The sequence below is a fragment of the Triturus cristatus genome, chromosome 12 (genome assembly GCF_964204655.1).
Source record: "Triturus cristatus chromosome 12, aTriCri1.1, whole genome shotgun sequence".
Classification (NCBI taxonomy): domain Eukaryota; kingdom Metazoa; phylum Chordata; class Amphibia; order Caudata; family Salamandridae; genus Triturus; species Triturus cristatus.
In genome coordinates, this window is record NC_140595.1 from 282848793 (window position 1) to 282861355 (window position 12563).

The window sequence follows — 12563 nt, forward strand, 5'->3', positions numbered from 1 at the left end:
CCTGGTTCTCTGACTCTAAAGCAGCTCTGCTGACCTGGTTCTATGGCTCTAACGCAGCTCTGCTGACTTGGTTCTCTGGCTCTACAGGCTCTAAAGCAGCTCTGCTGACCTGGTTCTCTGGCTCTAAAGCAGCTCTGGTGGCCTGGTTCTCTGGCTCTAAAGCAGCTCTGCTGACCTGGTTCTCTCCCTCTAAAGCAACTCTTCTGACCTGGTTTCTCTGGCTCTACAACAGCTCTGCTGACCTGGTTCTCTGGCTCTAGAGCAGCTGAGCTGACCTAGTTCTTAGGCTCTAGAGCAGCTCTGCTGACCTGGTTCTCTGGCTCTACAACAGCTCTGCTGACCTGGTTCTCTGGCTCTAAACTAGCTCTGCTGACCGGGTTCTCTGGCTCTAGAGCAGCTCTGCTGGCCTGGTCCCTTGGCTCTAGAGCAGTTCTGCTGACCTGGTTCTCTCCCACTAAAGCAGCTCTGCTGACCTGGTTCTCTCGCTCTAAAGCAGCTCTGCTGACCTGGTTCTTAGGCTCTAGAGCAGCTCTGCTGACCTGGTTCTCTGGCTCTAAAGCAGCTTTGCTGACCTGGTTCTCTCCCTCTAAAGCAGCTCTGCTGACCTGGTTCTCTGCCTCTAGAGCAGCTCTGCTGACCTGGTTCTCTGGCTCTAAAGCAGCTCTGCTGACCTGGTTCTATGGTTCTAAAGCAGCTCTGCTGACCTGGTTCTCTGGCTCTAGAGCAGCTCTGCTGACTTCGTTCTCTGGCTCTAAAGCAGCTCTGCTGAATTGGTTCTCTCCCTCTTAAGAGCTCTGCTGACCTGGTTCTCTGGCACTAAAGCAGTTCTGCTGATCTGGTTCTCTGCCTCTAGAGCAGCTCTGCTGACCTGGTTCTATGGCTCTAAAGCAGCTCTGCTGACCTGGTTCTCAGGCTCTAGAGCAGCTCTGCTGACCTGGTTCTCTCCCTCAAAAGCAGCTCTACTGGCCTGGTTTCTCTGGCTCTACAGCAGCTCTGCTGACCTGGTTCTCTGGCTCTACAGCAGCTCTGCTGACCTGGTTCTCGGCCTCTAGAGCAGCTCTGCTGACCTGGGACTCTGGCTCTAGAGCAACCCTGCTGACCTGGTTCTCTGACTCTAAAGCAGCTCTGCTGACCTGGTTCTATGGCTCTAACGCAGCTCTGCTGACTTGGTTCTCTGGCTCTACAGGCTCTAAAGCAGCTCTGCTGACCTGGTTCTCTGGCTCTAAAGCAGCTCTGGTGGCCTGGTTCTCTGGCTCTAAAGCAGCTCTGCTGACCTGGTTCTCTCCCTCTAAAGCAACTCTTCTGACCTGGTTTCTCTGGCTCTACAACAGCTCTGCTGACCTGGTTCTCTGGCTCTAGAGCAGCTGAGCTGACCTAGTTCTTAGGCTCTAGAGCAGCTCTGCTGACCTGGTTCTCTGGCTCTACAACAGCTCTGCTGACCTGGTTCTCTGGCTCTAAACTAGCTCTGCTGACCTGGTTCTCTGGCTCTAGAGCAGCTCTGCTGGCCTGGTCCCTTGGCTCTAGAGCAGTTCTGCTGACCTGGTTCTCTCCCACTAAAGCAGCTCTGCTGACCTGGTTCTCTCGCTCTAAAGCAGCTCTGCTGACCTGGTTCTTAGGCTCTAGAGCAGCTCTGCTGACCTGGTTCTCTGGCTCTAAAGCAGCTCGGCTGACCTGGTTCTATGGCTCTAAAGCAGCTCTGCTTACCTGGTTCTCTGGCTCTAGAGCAGCTCTGCTGACCTGGTTCTCTGGCTCTAAAGCAGCTCTGCTGACCTGGTTCTCTGGCTCTAGAGCAGCTCTGCTGACCTACTTCTTAGGCTTTAGAGCAGCTCTGCTGACCTGGTTCTCTGGCTCTACAACAGCTCTGCTGACCTGGTTCTCTGGCTCTAATGCAGCTCTGCTGACCCGGTTCTATGGCTCTAAAGCAGTTCTGCTAACCTGGTTCTCTGGCTCTAGAGCAGCTCTGCTGGCCTGGTCCCTTGGCTCTAAAGGAGCTCTGCTGACCTGGTTTCTCTGGCTCTAGAGCAGCTCTGCTGACCTGGTTCTCTGGCTCTAAAGCAGCTCTGCTGACCCGGTTCTATGGCTCTAAAGCAGTTCTGCTAACCTGGTTCTCTGGCTCTAGAGCAGCTCTGCTGGCCTGGTCCCTTGGCTCTAAAGCAGCTCTGCTGACCTGGTTCCTCTGGCTCTAGAGCAGCTCTGCTGGCCTGGTCCCTTGGCTCTAGAGCAGTTCTGCTGACCTGGTTCTCTCCCACTATAGGAGCTCTGCTGACCTGGTCCTCTCGCTCTAAAGCAGCTCTACTGACCTGGTTTCTCTGGCTCTACAGCAGCTCTGCTGACCTGGTTCTATGGCTCTAAAGCAGCTTTGCTGACCTGGTTCTCTCCCTCTGAAGCAGCTCTGCTGACCTGGTTCTCTGCCTCTAGAGCAGCTCTGCTGACCTGGTTCTCTGGCTCTAAAGCAGCTCTGCTGACCTGGTTCTATGGTTCTAAAGCAGCTCTGCTGACCTGGTTCTCTGGCTCTAGAGCAGCTCTGCTGACCTCGTTCTCTGGCTCTAAAGCAACTCTGCTGAATTGGTTCTCTCCCTCTTAAGAGCTCTGCTGACCTGGTTCTCTGGCACTAAAGCAGTTCTGCTGATCTGGTTCTCTGCCTCTAGAGCAGCTCTGCTGACCTGGTTCTATGGCTCTAAAGCAGCTCTGCTGACCTGGTTCTCAGGCTCTAGAGCAGCTCTGCTGACCTGGTTCTCTCCCTCTAAAGCAGCTCTACTGAACTGGTTTCTCTGGCTCTACAGCAGCTCTGCTGACCTGGTTCTCTGGCTCTACAGCAGCTCTGCTGACCTGGTTCTCGGCCTCTAGAGCAGCACTGCTGACCTGGGTCTCTGGCTCTAGAGCAACTCTGCTGACCTGGTTCTCTGACTCTAAAGCAGCTCTGCTGACCTGGTTCTATAGCTCTAAAGCAGCTCTGCTGACTTGGTTCTCTGGCTCTACAGGCTCTAAAGCAGCTCTGCTGACCTGGTTCTCTGGCTCTAGAGCAGCTCTGGTGGCCTGGTTCTCTGGCTCTAAAGTAGCTCTGCTGACCTGGTTCTCTCACTCTAAAGCAACTCTTCTGACCTGGTTTCTCTGGCTCTACAACAGCTCTGCTGACCTGGTTCTCTGGCTCTAGAGCAGCTGTGCTGACCTAGTGCTTAGGCTCTAGATCAGCACTGCTGACCTGGTTCTCTGGCTCTACAACAGCTCTGCTGACCTGGTTCTCTGGCTCTAAAGCAGCTCTGCTGACCTGGTTCTCTGGCTCTAGAGCAGCTCTGCTGGCCTGGTCCCTTGGCTCTAGAGCAGTTCTGCTGACCTGGTTCTCTCCCACTAAAGCAGCTCTGCTGACCTGGTTCTCTCGCTCTAAAGCAGCTCTGCTGACCTGGTTCTTAGGCTCTAGAGCAGCTCTGCTGACCTGGTTCTCTGGCTCTAAAGCAGCTCGGCTGACCTGGTTCTATGGCTCTAAAGCAGCTCTGCTTACCTGGTTCTCTGGCTCTAGAGCAGCTCTGCTGACCTAGTTCTTAGGCTTTAGAGCAGCTCTGCTGACCTGGTTCTCTGCTTCTAGAGCAGCTCTGCTGACCTGGTTCTCTGGCTCTAAAGCAGCTCTGCTGACCTGGTTCTCTGGCTCTAGAGCAGCTCTGCTGGCCCAGTTCTTAGGCTTTAGAGCAGCTATGCTGACCTGGTTCTCTGGCTCTACAACAGCTCTGCTGACCCGGTTCTATGGCTCTAAAGCAGTTCTGCTAACCTGGTTCTCTGGCTCTAGAGCAGCTCTGCTGGCCTGGTCCCTTGGCTCTAAAGCAGCTCTGCTGACCTGGTTTCTCTGGCTCTAGAGCAGCTCTGCTGACCTGGTTCTCTGGCTCTAAAGCAGCTTTGCTGACCTGGTTCTATGGTTCTAAAGCAGCTCTGCTGACCTGGTTCTCTGGCTCTAGAGCAGCTCTGCTGACCCCGTTCTCTGGCTCTAAAGCAGCTCTGCTGAATTGGTTCTCTCCCTCTTAAGAGCTCTGCTGACCTGGTTCTCTAGCACTAAAGCAGTTCTGCTGATCTGGTTCTCTGCCTCTAGAGCAGTTCTGCTGACCTGGTGCTATGGCTCTAAAGCAGCTCTGCTGACCTGGTTCTCAGGCTCTAGAGCAGCTCTGCTGACCTGGTTCTCTGGCTCTAAAGCAGTTCTGCTGACCTGGTTCTCTCCCTCTAAAGCAGCTCTGCTGACCTCGTTTCTCTGGCTCTACAGCAGCTCTGCTGACCTGGTTCTCGGCATCTAGAGCAGCTCTGCTGACCTGGGTCTCTGGCTCTAGAGCAGCTCTGATGACCTGGGTCTCTGGTTCTAGAGCAGCTCTGCTGACCTGCTTCTTAGGCTCTAGAGCAGCTCTGCTGACCTGGTTCTCTGGCGCTACAATGGCTCTGCTGACCTGGTTTCTCTGGCTCTACAGCAGCTCTGCTGATCTGGTTCTCTGCACTCACAATGCACGCACCCGACTTCGCGAAAATATATATAAAAATATTATAAGTTTATTATAAATACAAACATATTATTTTTCTGAATATCTTAGATAATCTCTTGCCTTAATATGTATATTAAAGACACATACATATCATTTTGGAACATACATTTTTTTGTAGGAGTCGCGCACCCAGTGCGCCCCAGCACGTATATGACGTCACGCGGGACCCGCCACCGCGCAAGCAACTCGTACCGTAATGCGCATGTGTCGCGAATGCGCGGGAGCAGGAGTCGCGGACTGATCGCATACCAATCGCGCACATCACGTAATATTAAATGTATATGATGTAACTGAAAAACACGCAGCCGTCGCACACCGACGCGGATCCTTCACGACTTTTTAAAAATGGCGGCTAGAAACCGCGCACCCACCGTGATATGTACAATTTGAGGGCGCGACTCCGAAAAAAAGTTGGATTTAAAAAAAAAAAGAAAATAATATAAATATATTAAAATTAAAAATTAAAACAAAAAACTAATCAATATTTGAGTTTGAATTTTTTATTTTTATTTTTTGCAATTTTCAGAAAAATATATAATGTTTTTAATGAATAAAATATTTATAAACAGTTAAAAAACTGTAGAAAATCAGTACAAAAAATAGGTATAACTACTATCAAAGTTAAAAATTAGCATTTAAAAAACCTTTGAAATTCACTGAAAAAAAACATAGGTTTCAGAGACGTTATAGTTAGAAATTAGCATTTTGAAAAACTTTGAAATTCACTGAAAAAACCATAGCTTTCAGAGACGTTATAGTTACAAATTAGCATTTAAAAACCTTGGAAATTCACAGAAAAAAACCATAGGTTTCAGGGGTGTTATAGTTAGCTGGCCATTTCACTCGTACAAAACTATAGAAATTCCTCCGTTATAGTTAGTTCTGCTAACTATAACTTGCGCGCCCGCAATGCACTGCTGATGATGTCACATATTGCATCATTCATGACATGGTCAGTGACATCACTTATGACATCTCAAATTACATCACTGATGACATCACTGATGACATCATCCACGTGACAATCTGATACACCTCATCATACACTAGTATAACCTTTCATCACTCACTGTAAAATACAGAGTACCTTATTTGAAACCATTGACACACCAATACCAGTTACTACATACCCACTCACTGATTCCTAAGTCTACACACACAACTACCCATTCAACAACAGAATCATTTATACATGCAGTCACTAATTAATAGAACACTATCAAATGCACTTATATACATATATAGACATTGACACATCAGCAGTCATCTTAGTCGGTTATGCAGTCATCCTACTCACTCATAAAAAAAATTAATCACACTTACATTTACTCACTTACACAATTATCCAACAACACCTCATTTATTCAAACACATAGTAACTCATAGTTAATAAGTTAAAAAATCACAATTATACACTCATTCATATAGTTACTCTCACAATCACTGACTCTTACACATACTTATTTATATACACCAACTCTCACATACAATGCCTTTTATTTTTTTACTTTGTTGAAGATGTACAACTAAAACATATATTCGCTCACCAACACACAAATAAATACACTCAGTCACCCAAACAACTGTTTGCACATGCACTCTTAAACCTATACACCTAGTCAATCAACCATTCACACATCTATGCATAGAGTTATACACACCCCATCCAACCACACACACACTCAGTGACCCATACAAATACTCACACAACTAATCAATAACTAATATACACACTCATGTAGTTAGTGACCAACTGATGCAGCATGTTATACAACAATAGAGACAGCAATGCACACATTCACATAGTTTATACTAACCCTTTGTATTAAGTGAGACAATTTTAATTACTCACTTAAACAGACAGTCAGACAGCTACTAAATCCTCCATCCAGACAGTTATATATCCACTCAATCTTCAATACAGATTGGTATATATATATATATAATACATATTTAAATTTCAAACTAAACCACATTCACTGGATGATGTCATCAGTGATGTCATCAGTGATGTAATTTGAGATGTCACCAGTGATGTCATCAGTGATGTCACTGATCATGTCATGAATGATGCAATATGTGACATCATCAGCAGTGCATTGCAGGCGCGCAAGTTATAGTTAGCAGAACTAACTATAACGGAGGAATTTCTATGGTTTTGTACGAGTGAAATGGCCAGCTAACTATAACACCCCTGAAACCTATGGTTTTTTCTGTGAATTTCTAAGGTTTTTTAAATGCTAATTTCTAACTATAACGTCTCTGAAACCTATGTTTTTTTCAATGAATATATATATATATATATATATATATATATAGATCCACAAAACAGTCCTTAGCGGGGGAACACTGAACAGCTGGTGCTTGCAGTGAGAACAGGGCCAATTCTCGCAATAATATTTTCACAAACTTGAAAAAGTACGCAGCACTCTTCTTGGCTAATATAACTCTTTAATTGGCCATCACTCTCCTCCTCCTACGCGTTTCGAACATCAAGTTCTTGATCATGGTAGTTAACAGAGTCCATTTTCACTTTCTGCTATTTATACGAGATCACCATATCCGCCCGCAGTGAGGCATTGTGGGACTGGTAGTTTATATTTCTACATGTTTGTTTATATTCTAATTTTTATTTACAATTGTTCTAACATTTTTTCTTTTAATTCTTTTGAAGCCTTGGGCGATCTCATGTGGATCCCTGTTATATGCTGTGACACCGTTGCCATTGGTGGCTAGTGTAATTGTCCACACCAACCCATGATGTTTGTGAAATAGGCTTAGTAAAGCCCTCACCCATTGTGATATTGTCACTCTACTGTAGAGGCAATACCGTCATCCTCGAGGCCTCTGCACACACAGACGAACATTATATTAATTGCGGGTTTGAAATGTGTTCTTTGTAGGACTAAGTGTCCACTAGTACTGTGTAGGCTAAGTGCCCTAGTGTCATAACGGGTTCTTCTTATACCAGACCTCCCCTTCGGTATTCCACAGAGATCTGCTCCAAAACATCAAAAAGGGAAAAAAGAAAAAGGAAAAGAAACTGACTACAGTTAATCATCTGAACAACTATTATTCGGCCATTCTTCTTATTTTCCCACATTATTAGCCATTTTTAATACAGGAGCGCAACTTTCTTGATTGGGGATAATGTTCCAATGTTATTCTTCAGGGTTAGTGCAATTATGATTTCCATTACAGATGCACATACATTTCCTCGTCCCCATTAAATCCAAGCGGTAGTTTGGTTTTGAACCGGATTATGAGTTTCGATTCCAGCCGTCCAACCGAGTTTTTTTTTTCCAGCTCATAATTCGCCTTTCAAGCTGAATACATCAAGCACGAAGTGCATAGGAAAATTCCTCCTGCAAATCCTGGCTGTTAAAGAGTTCATTCTCCAAGTTGAGGCGGGCCTCTCAACGTGGCCCTTCCATCAAAACTTCGTTCATGTCCATTGTCACAGCCGGAGGGCACTCCTTTAGCGTTAGCTCCAAACAACAACGAAACACGTGCTACTTTGAAGTTTGTGAAAAAAAAGATATATATATTATATATATAATATATATATATACATATATATATATATATATATATATATATATATATATATATATATATATATATATATATATATATATATATATATTATTCCTCCGTTTGCTTAGGATTGCCCGCCACCTCCAAAGCAGAGGGCGCGTCGGCGAACGGGCCTCCCAAGCACGGTCCGATAATATTCAAAAACATTTCCCTTCCCAACAGGAATGCAGACTCCGTGTCTTTGCGCAAAAAGTTCTTTTATTTGTCAGCTGAAATTGCTAGACGCGTTTCGCCTGCCCTGCAGGCTTGCTCACTAACAGTTTGCATAAAGTTTTGCCACCATTTTTAACATCGTGAAGTTACGTGTCACGTGCAAATTACCATTCAATAAAAAGTGTAAACAGACTCGTAGTTCAATAAGACAATGTCAGTGCAAGTTGTTAGAAAACATTTGCAAACATTCACAATATGAAACAGAGTAAAACAGTTCATAGCATTAAAAATAATTAAAATTCTTCAATTGCCAACTGTTCTTTAAATTTTCACTCTTGGTTAAAATTGATAAGAGTAAAACTATCGGGCTTGAACCCTGGTCCATATATTGCACATGTCTATTCATTCATTGGTGTTTCAGCCAGTGGGCTATCTCATCCTAATATACGGAAGCTATGTCACAACCCAATAACATACATGTCTAATATACTGTGCATTGTGAATGCTGTTATGCTCATTTAATTATACCTTGCCTCTGGTGTAGAACCGAGGCTTCATGTGTCCTGCCCTAGTGGGCATTGTTACCACATTTTGAAAACTGTGATACAACTTGTTAGTATTGCACCTATTATAGTAAACCGGTCTGTTTAAAGTGCTCCTATATGTATTCCCTTAACAAACAAAGCTTACAGGGATGTTATAGTTAGGAAATAGGGAAGTAGAATTTTTAAAAAACCTTAGCAATTCACTGGAAAAAACAAAGGTTACAGTTACAGTTATAGTTAGGCTCAGATTTCACCCTACTAAAACAGCGAAATTCAGCAGTAATAGTTACTTGACCTAACTATAGCTTACACCCTGCAATGCACTGCTTATGACCTCACATATTATATCACTCATGACATGGTCAGTGACGTCACTGATGGCATCCCAAATGACATCACTGATGACATCATCAAGTGAGTGCAAGGGTTTTTAAGAGTTTATGGGTGTGAAACATACACTAACCTTCTACAAAAGTTAAATTAGCGTACTAGGTGCACTACTAATGGGTGATACTACTTCTAACATATATTAAGTGAGTCACTGTGTGACTGTATGTATCCTTGTGTGTATGGGTGTATAAGTGGCTATATGGGTGTATACGTGGGTGTGTGATTAGCTGTGTAGGTTAGTGAAATGCTGTGTGAGTGGCGGTATTGGTTAGTGAGTGGGTGTGTCAGTAACTGTATGGGTGTATGAGTGGTGGTGTGAGTGGCTGTATGAGTGGATAAGTGGGTATGTAGTGACTGCATGGGTGAGTGAGTGGCTGTTTGGGTGGGTGTTTGGTTAAGTAAGTTGGTGTGTGAGTGACAGTATTTGAAAGTAAGTGTCTGTGTGAATGGCTGTGTGGGTGAGTGAGCAGATGTGTGACTGCTTGTATGGATGTGTGAATGGGTATGTAAGTGGTTGTGTGGGTGTTGATGGAGCAAGGACTCGTATAAAAGAGACTTGCTTGGATGCAATCCTCTCATGTAACTCGTAACTCTGTACTAAATATGTAATTTGTAAATTAATATGCACCACATTACACATTTTAGCAAGATGAAGCTTGCTTACGTGTTTTACTAACAAGTAACCCGAGTGAAACTTAAAATGGCTGCTAACGCCGGAAACTGTACTGCGCATGCGTCAACTGCATCTACGCAGAATGGCATTCTTTCGCTTGGAGGGAAATTTCTGCACCTGCGCAGTTGCTCTAAAGATGGCAGCTTGAAAGCTCATATGCTAAGCATCTGCTTTGCTGAAACTAAAACAAGCTGTTTATTAAATGCTAATGCGGGGAGAGCTTTTATTAGTAAATGGGATTAGAGTAGAGATAGGTGGTATACAGTGAAATCATTTTATTTTGTAATTAATATGTTCCTTTTTGACCTCTCTACTAATTCGTATTTGGACTTCTGAGAGAGAGAGGAGCCTGTGCTACACATAACTTTTATGCAGGCGCAGTAATAACAAGCCGAGAAGCCGTGATGTAGTAGTTGAAACCCGTCCAAGGCCATCATTGCTACATGGCCTGGGAACCTGATGGGCATCCTGAAAGCTGAATGGAAACAAATATGGAATGTATACATTTGTCTGATAAAGATGTGAATACGGGTGGGAAATAAAGCTTGGGAATAAGAATTAATGGGCGGGAACATTAAACAAAGAACCAAAGAAAATTATTAAAACTTAGCATGGTGTGATGATCATGCCCCCTTGCCTGTCCAATCAGAATTAGGAGTTTCATAAAGTTGAAACATTAATGGGTGGAACATGAGTAATGAAAGGTATAATTGAGGTCGTTTAGTGAGTTAGAACACATGAAGCGATGCTGAGATGCTGAGAGACCGGGATGCTGCCCGAGAGCTGAACGAATGCTGAAGAAGAGTTGACTTGCAGACTTAGAATTTAAGCCAATTAATTAGAAGAAGATCGCGGAAGAATCGAGGAGGGAACTAAGGCAATTAGAAGAAGATCACGGAAGAATCAAGGAGGAAGATAGTGTCAGAGAGGTGTGCGACGCAGGCGTCCTATCTAGAAGAGGTCATCTATCCTGTCCTGAATCCTGTCCTGAAACCCGTCCTGAAGTCTTTGTCAACTGCTCTTTACCAGGGGACCCTTCCAACTCCTTGGCCAAGGGGTTGGTTTCCATACCATCCTAGGTAAATATACTTCTGTGTAGTATGTCAATATACTGCTCTCTCTATCCTCTCCTTTCTGAAGCACTGTCATTGTGATACGTCATCCTAATATAGGTGACTGATGAGTATATTATTTGACTTTTCCTCCTTGGAGAAACGGAGTTTGTACTGTATTCTTGTTTTGGCTCACATGAATTAAGTAGATAAACATTTAAACTTCTCCCGAGTCTGTGGTTATTTAAAAAATAATAAGAAATATAAATTCTATTTCATTTCACCATCAACTAGTTCCAACTAATAGGTCCATTGACCAGAGGAAAGAACATTTTGATCAGTGAAAGATTAGTTAAAAACTGACAGGTAACTAATCTCATAAAAAGGCATTTATAAAAATTGAGCCCCAGCGGTATTTACTAGCCAATGTGAATGTGTGTTTATGGGCCCAGGTGAGTATATGGTGTTTGAGTACCTGAGGCTGGTAACCCGCTGGATCAGTGGGTGTGTGAGTGAAAGTGTGAGTGCTTGTATTGGTAAGTGAGTGGCTGTGTTGAGAAGCTGTATGGGTGAGTGATTGGGTGTGTGAGTGACTATTGGTGGTAAATAAGTGGGTGTGTTAGTAGCTGGAAGGCTGAGTGTGTGGCTATGTGAGTTGCTGTACAGGTGAGTGACTGGTTGTATGAATGGTTGTATGGGTAAATGAATGGTTGTGTGAGTGGCTGTGCGAGTGATTAAGTGGGTGAGTGAGTGCCTCTATGGAGGAGTGAGTGGGTGTGTGAGTACTGGTATGGGTCTGTTAATGGGCATGTGATGGGTTGTATGGGAGTGGGAGTGGTCATACAAGAGATTGTATGAGGGTTTGAGTGGATGTGTGAGTGGTTCTGTGGATGGGGACTATAACTACTGAATTTCACTGGTTGTGTATGAGTGAAATCTGAGCCTAACTATAATGTCCCTGTAACCTTTGGTTTTTATATTGAATTTCAACGTTTTTTTTAATTTTTAATAAAAATGTGTTTCAAATCTTAGAGTCCAGTGTGGTTGAGTGGAGTTTTATTATGTGGAGTGGTGTACATACAGTGGAGTAGAGTGTTGTAGAGTGAAATAGAGTGAAGTGAAGTAGAGAGGAGTGGCATTTCATACAGTATAATTAAGTGTTATATAGTATAATGGCATGGTCTTTCTTATAGTGGAGTCAAGTATCGTAGGCTAAAATGGCAAATTGTACAGTGTCCTGGCGTGTTGTGTAACAGAGTGGGGTGTTGTAGACTGTCAGGGGGCAAAGTTTTAGAGAGGAGTAGGGTGAAGTAGGGTGTTGTAGAGTGGAGTATCGTCGAGCAGAGTGCCTTAGAGTTCAGTGTGGCATATAGTGTAGTAGAGTGTTGTAGAGTGGAGTTTCATAGAGTACAGTAGCGTGTCAAATAGTGAAGCGGTGTAGAGTGGATTATTGCCCAGTAGCGTAGAGTGAAGTAAAGTTTCACACAGTGTTGTCGAGTGGAGTGCCGTAGAGTACAGTGGAGGAGAGTATAATAGAGTAGAGCGCCATGTCATATAGCAGAGTGGTGTATCATTGAGAGAATTGGAGTGTCATCAGTGTAGTACAGTGGTGTAGAGTGGATGGCCACAGAGTGTA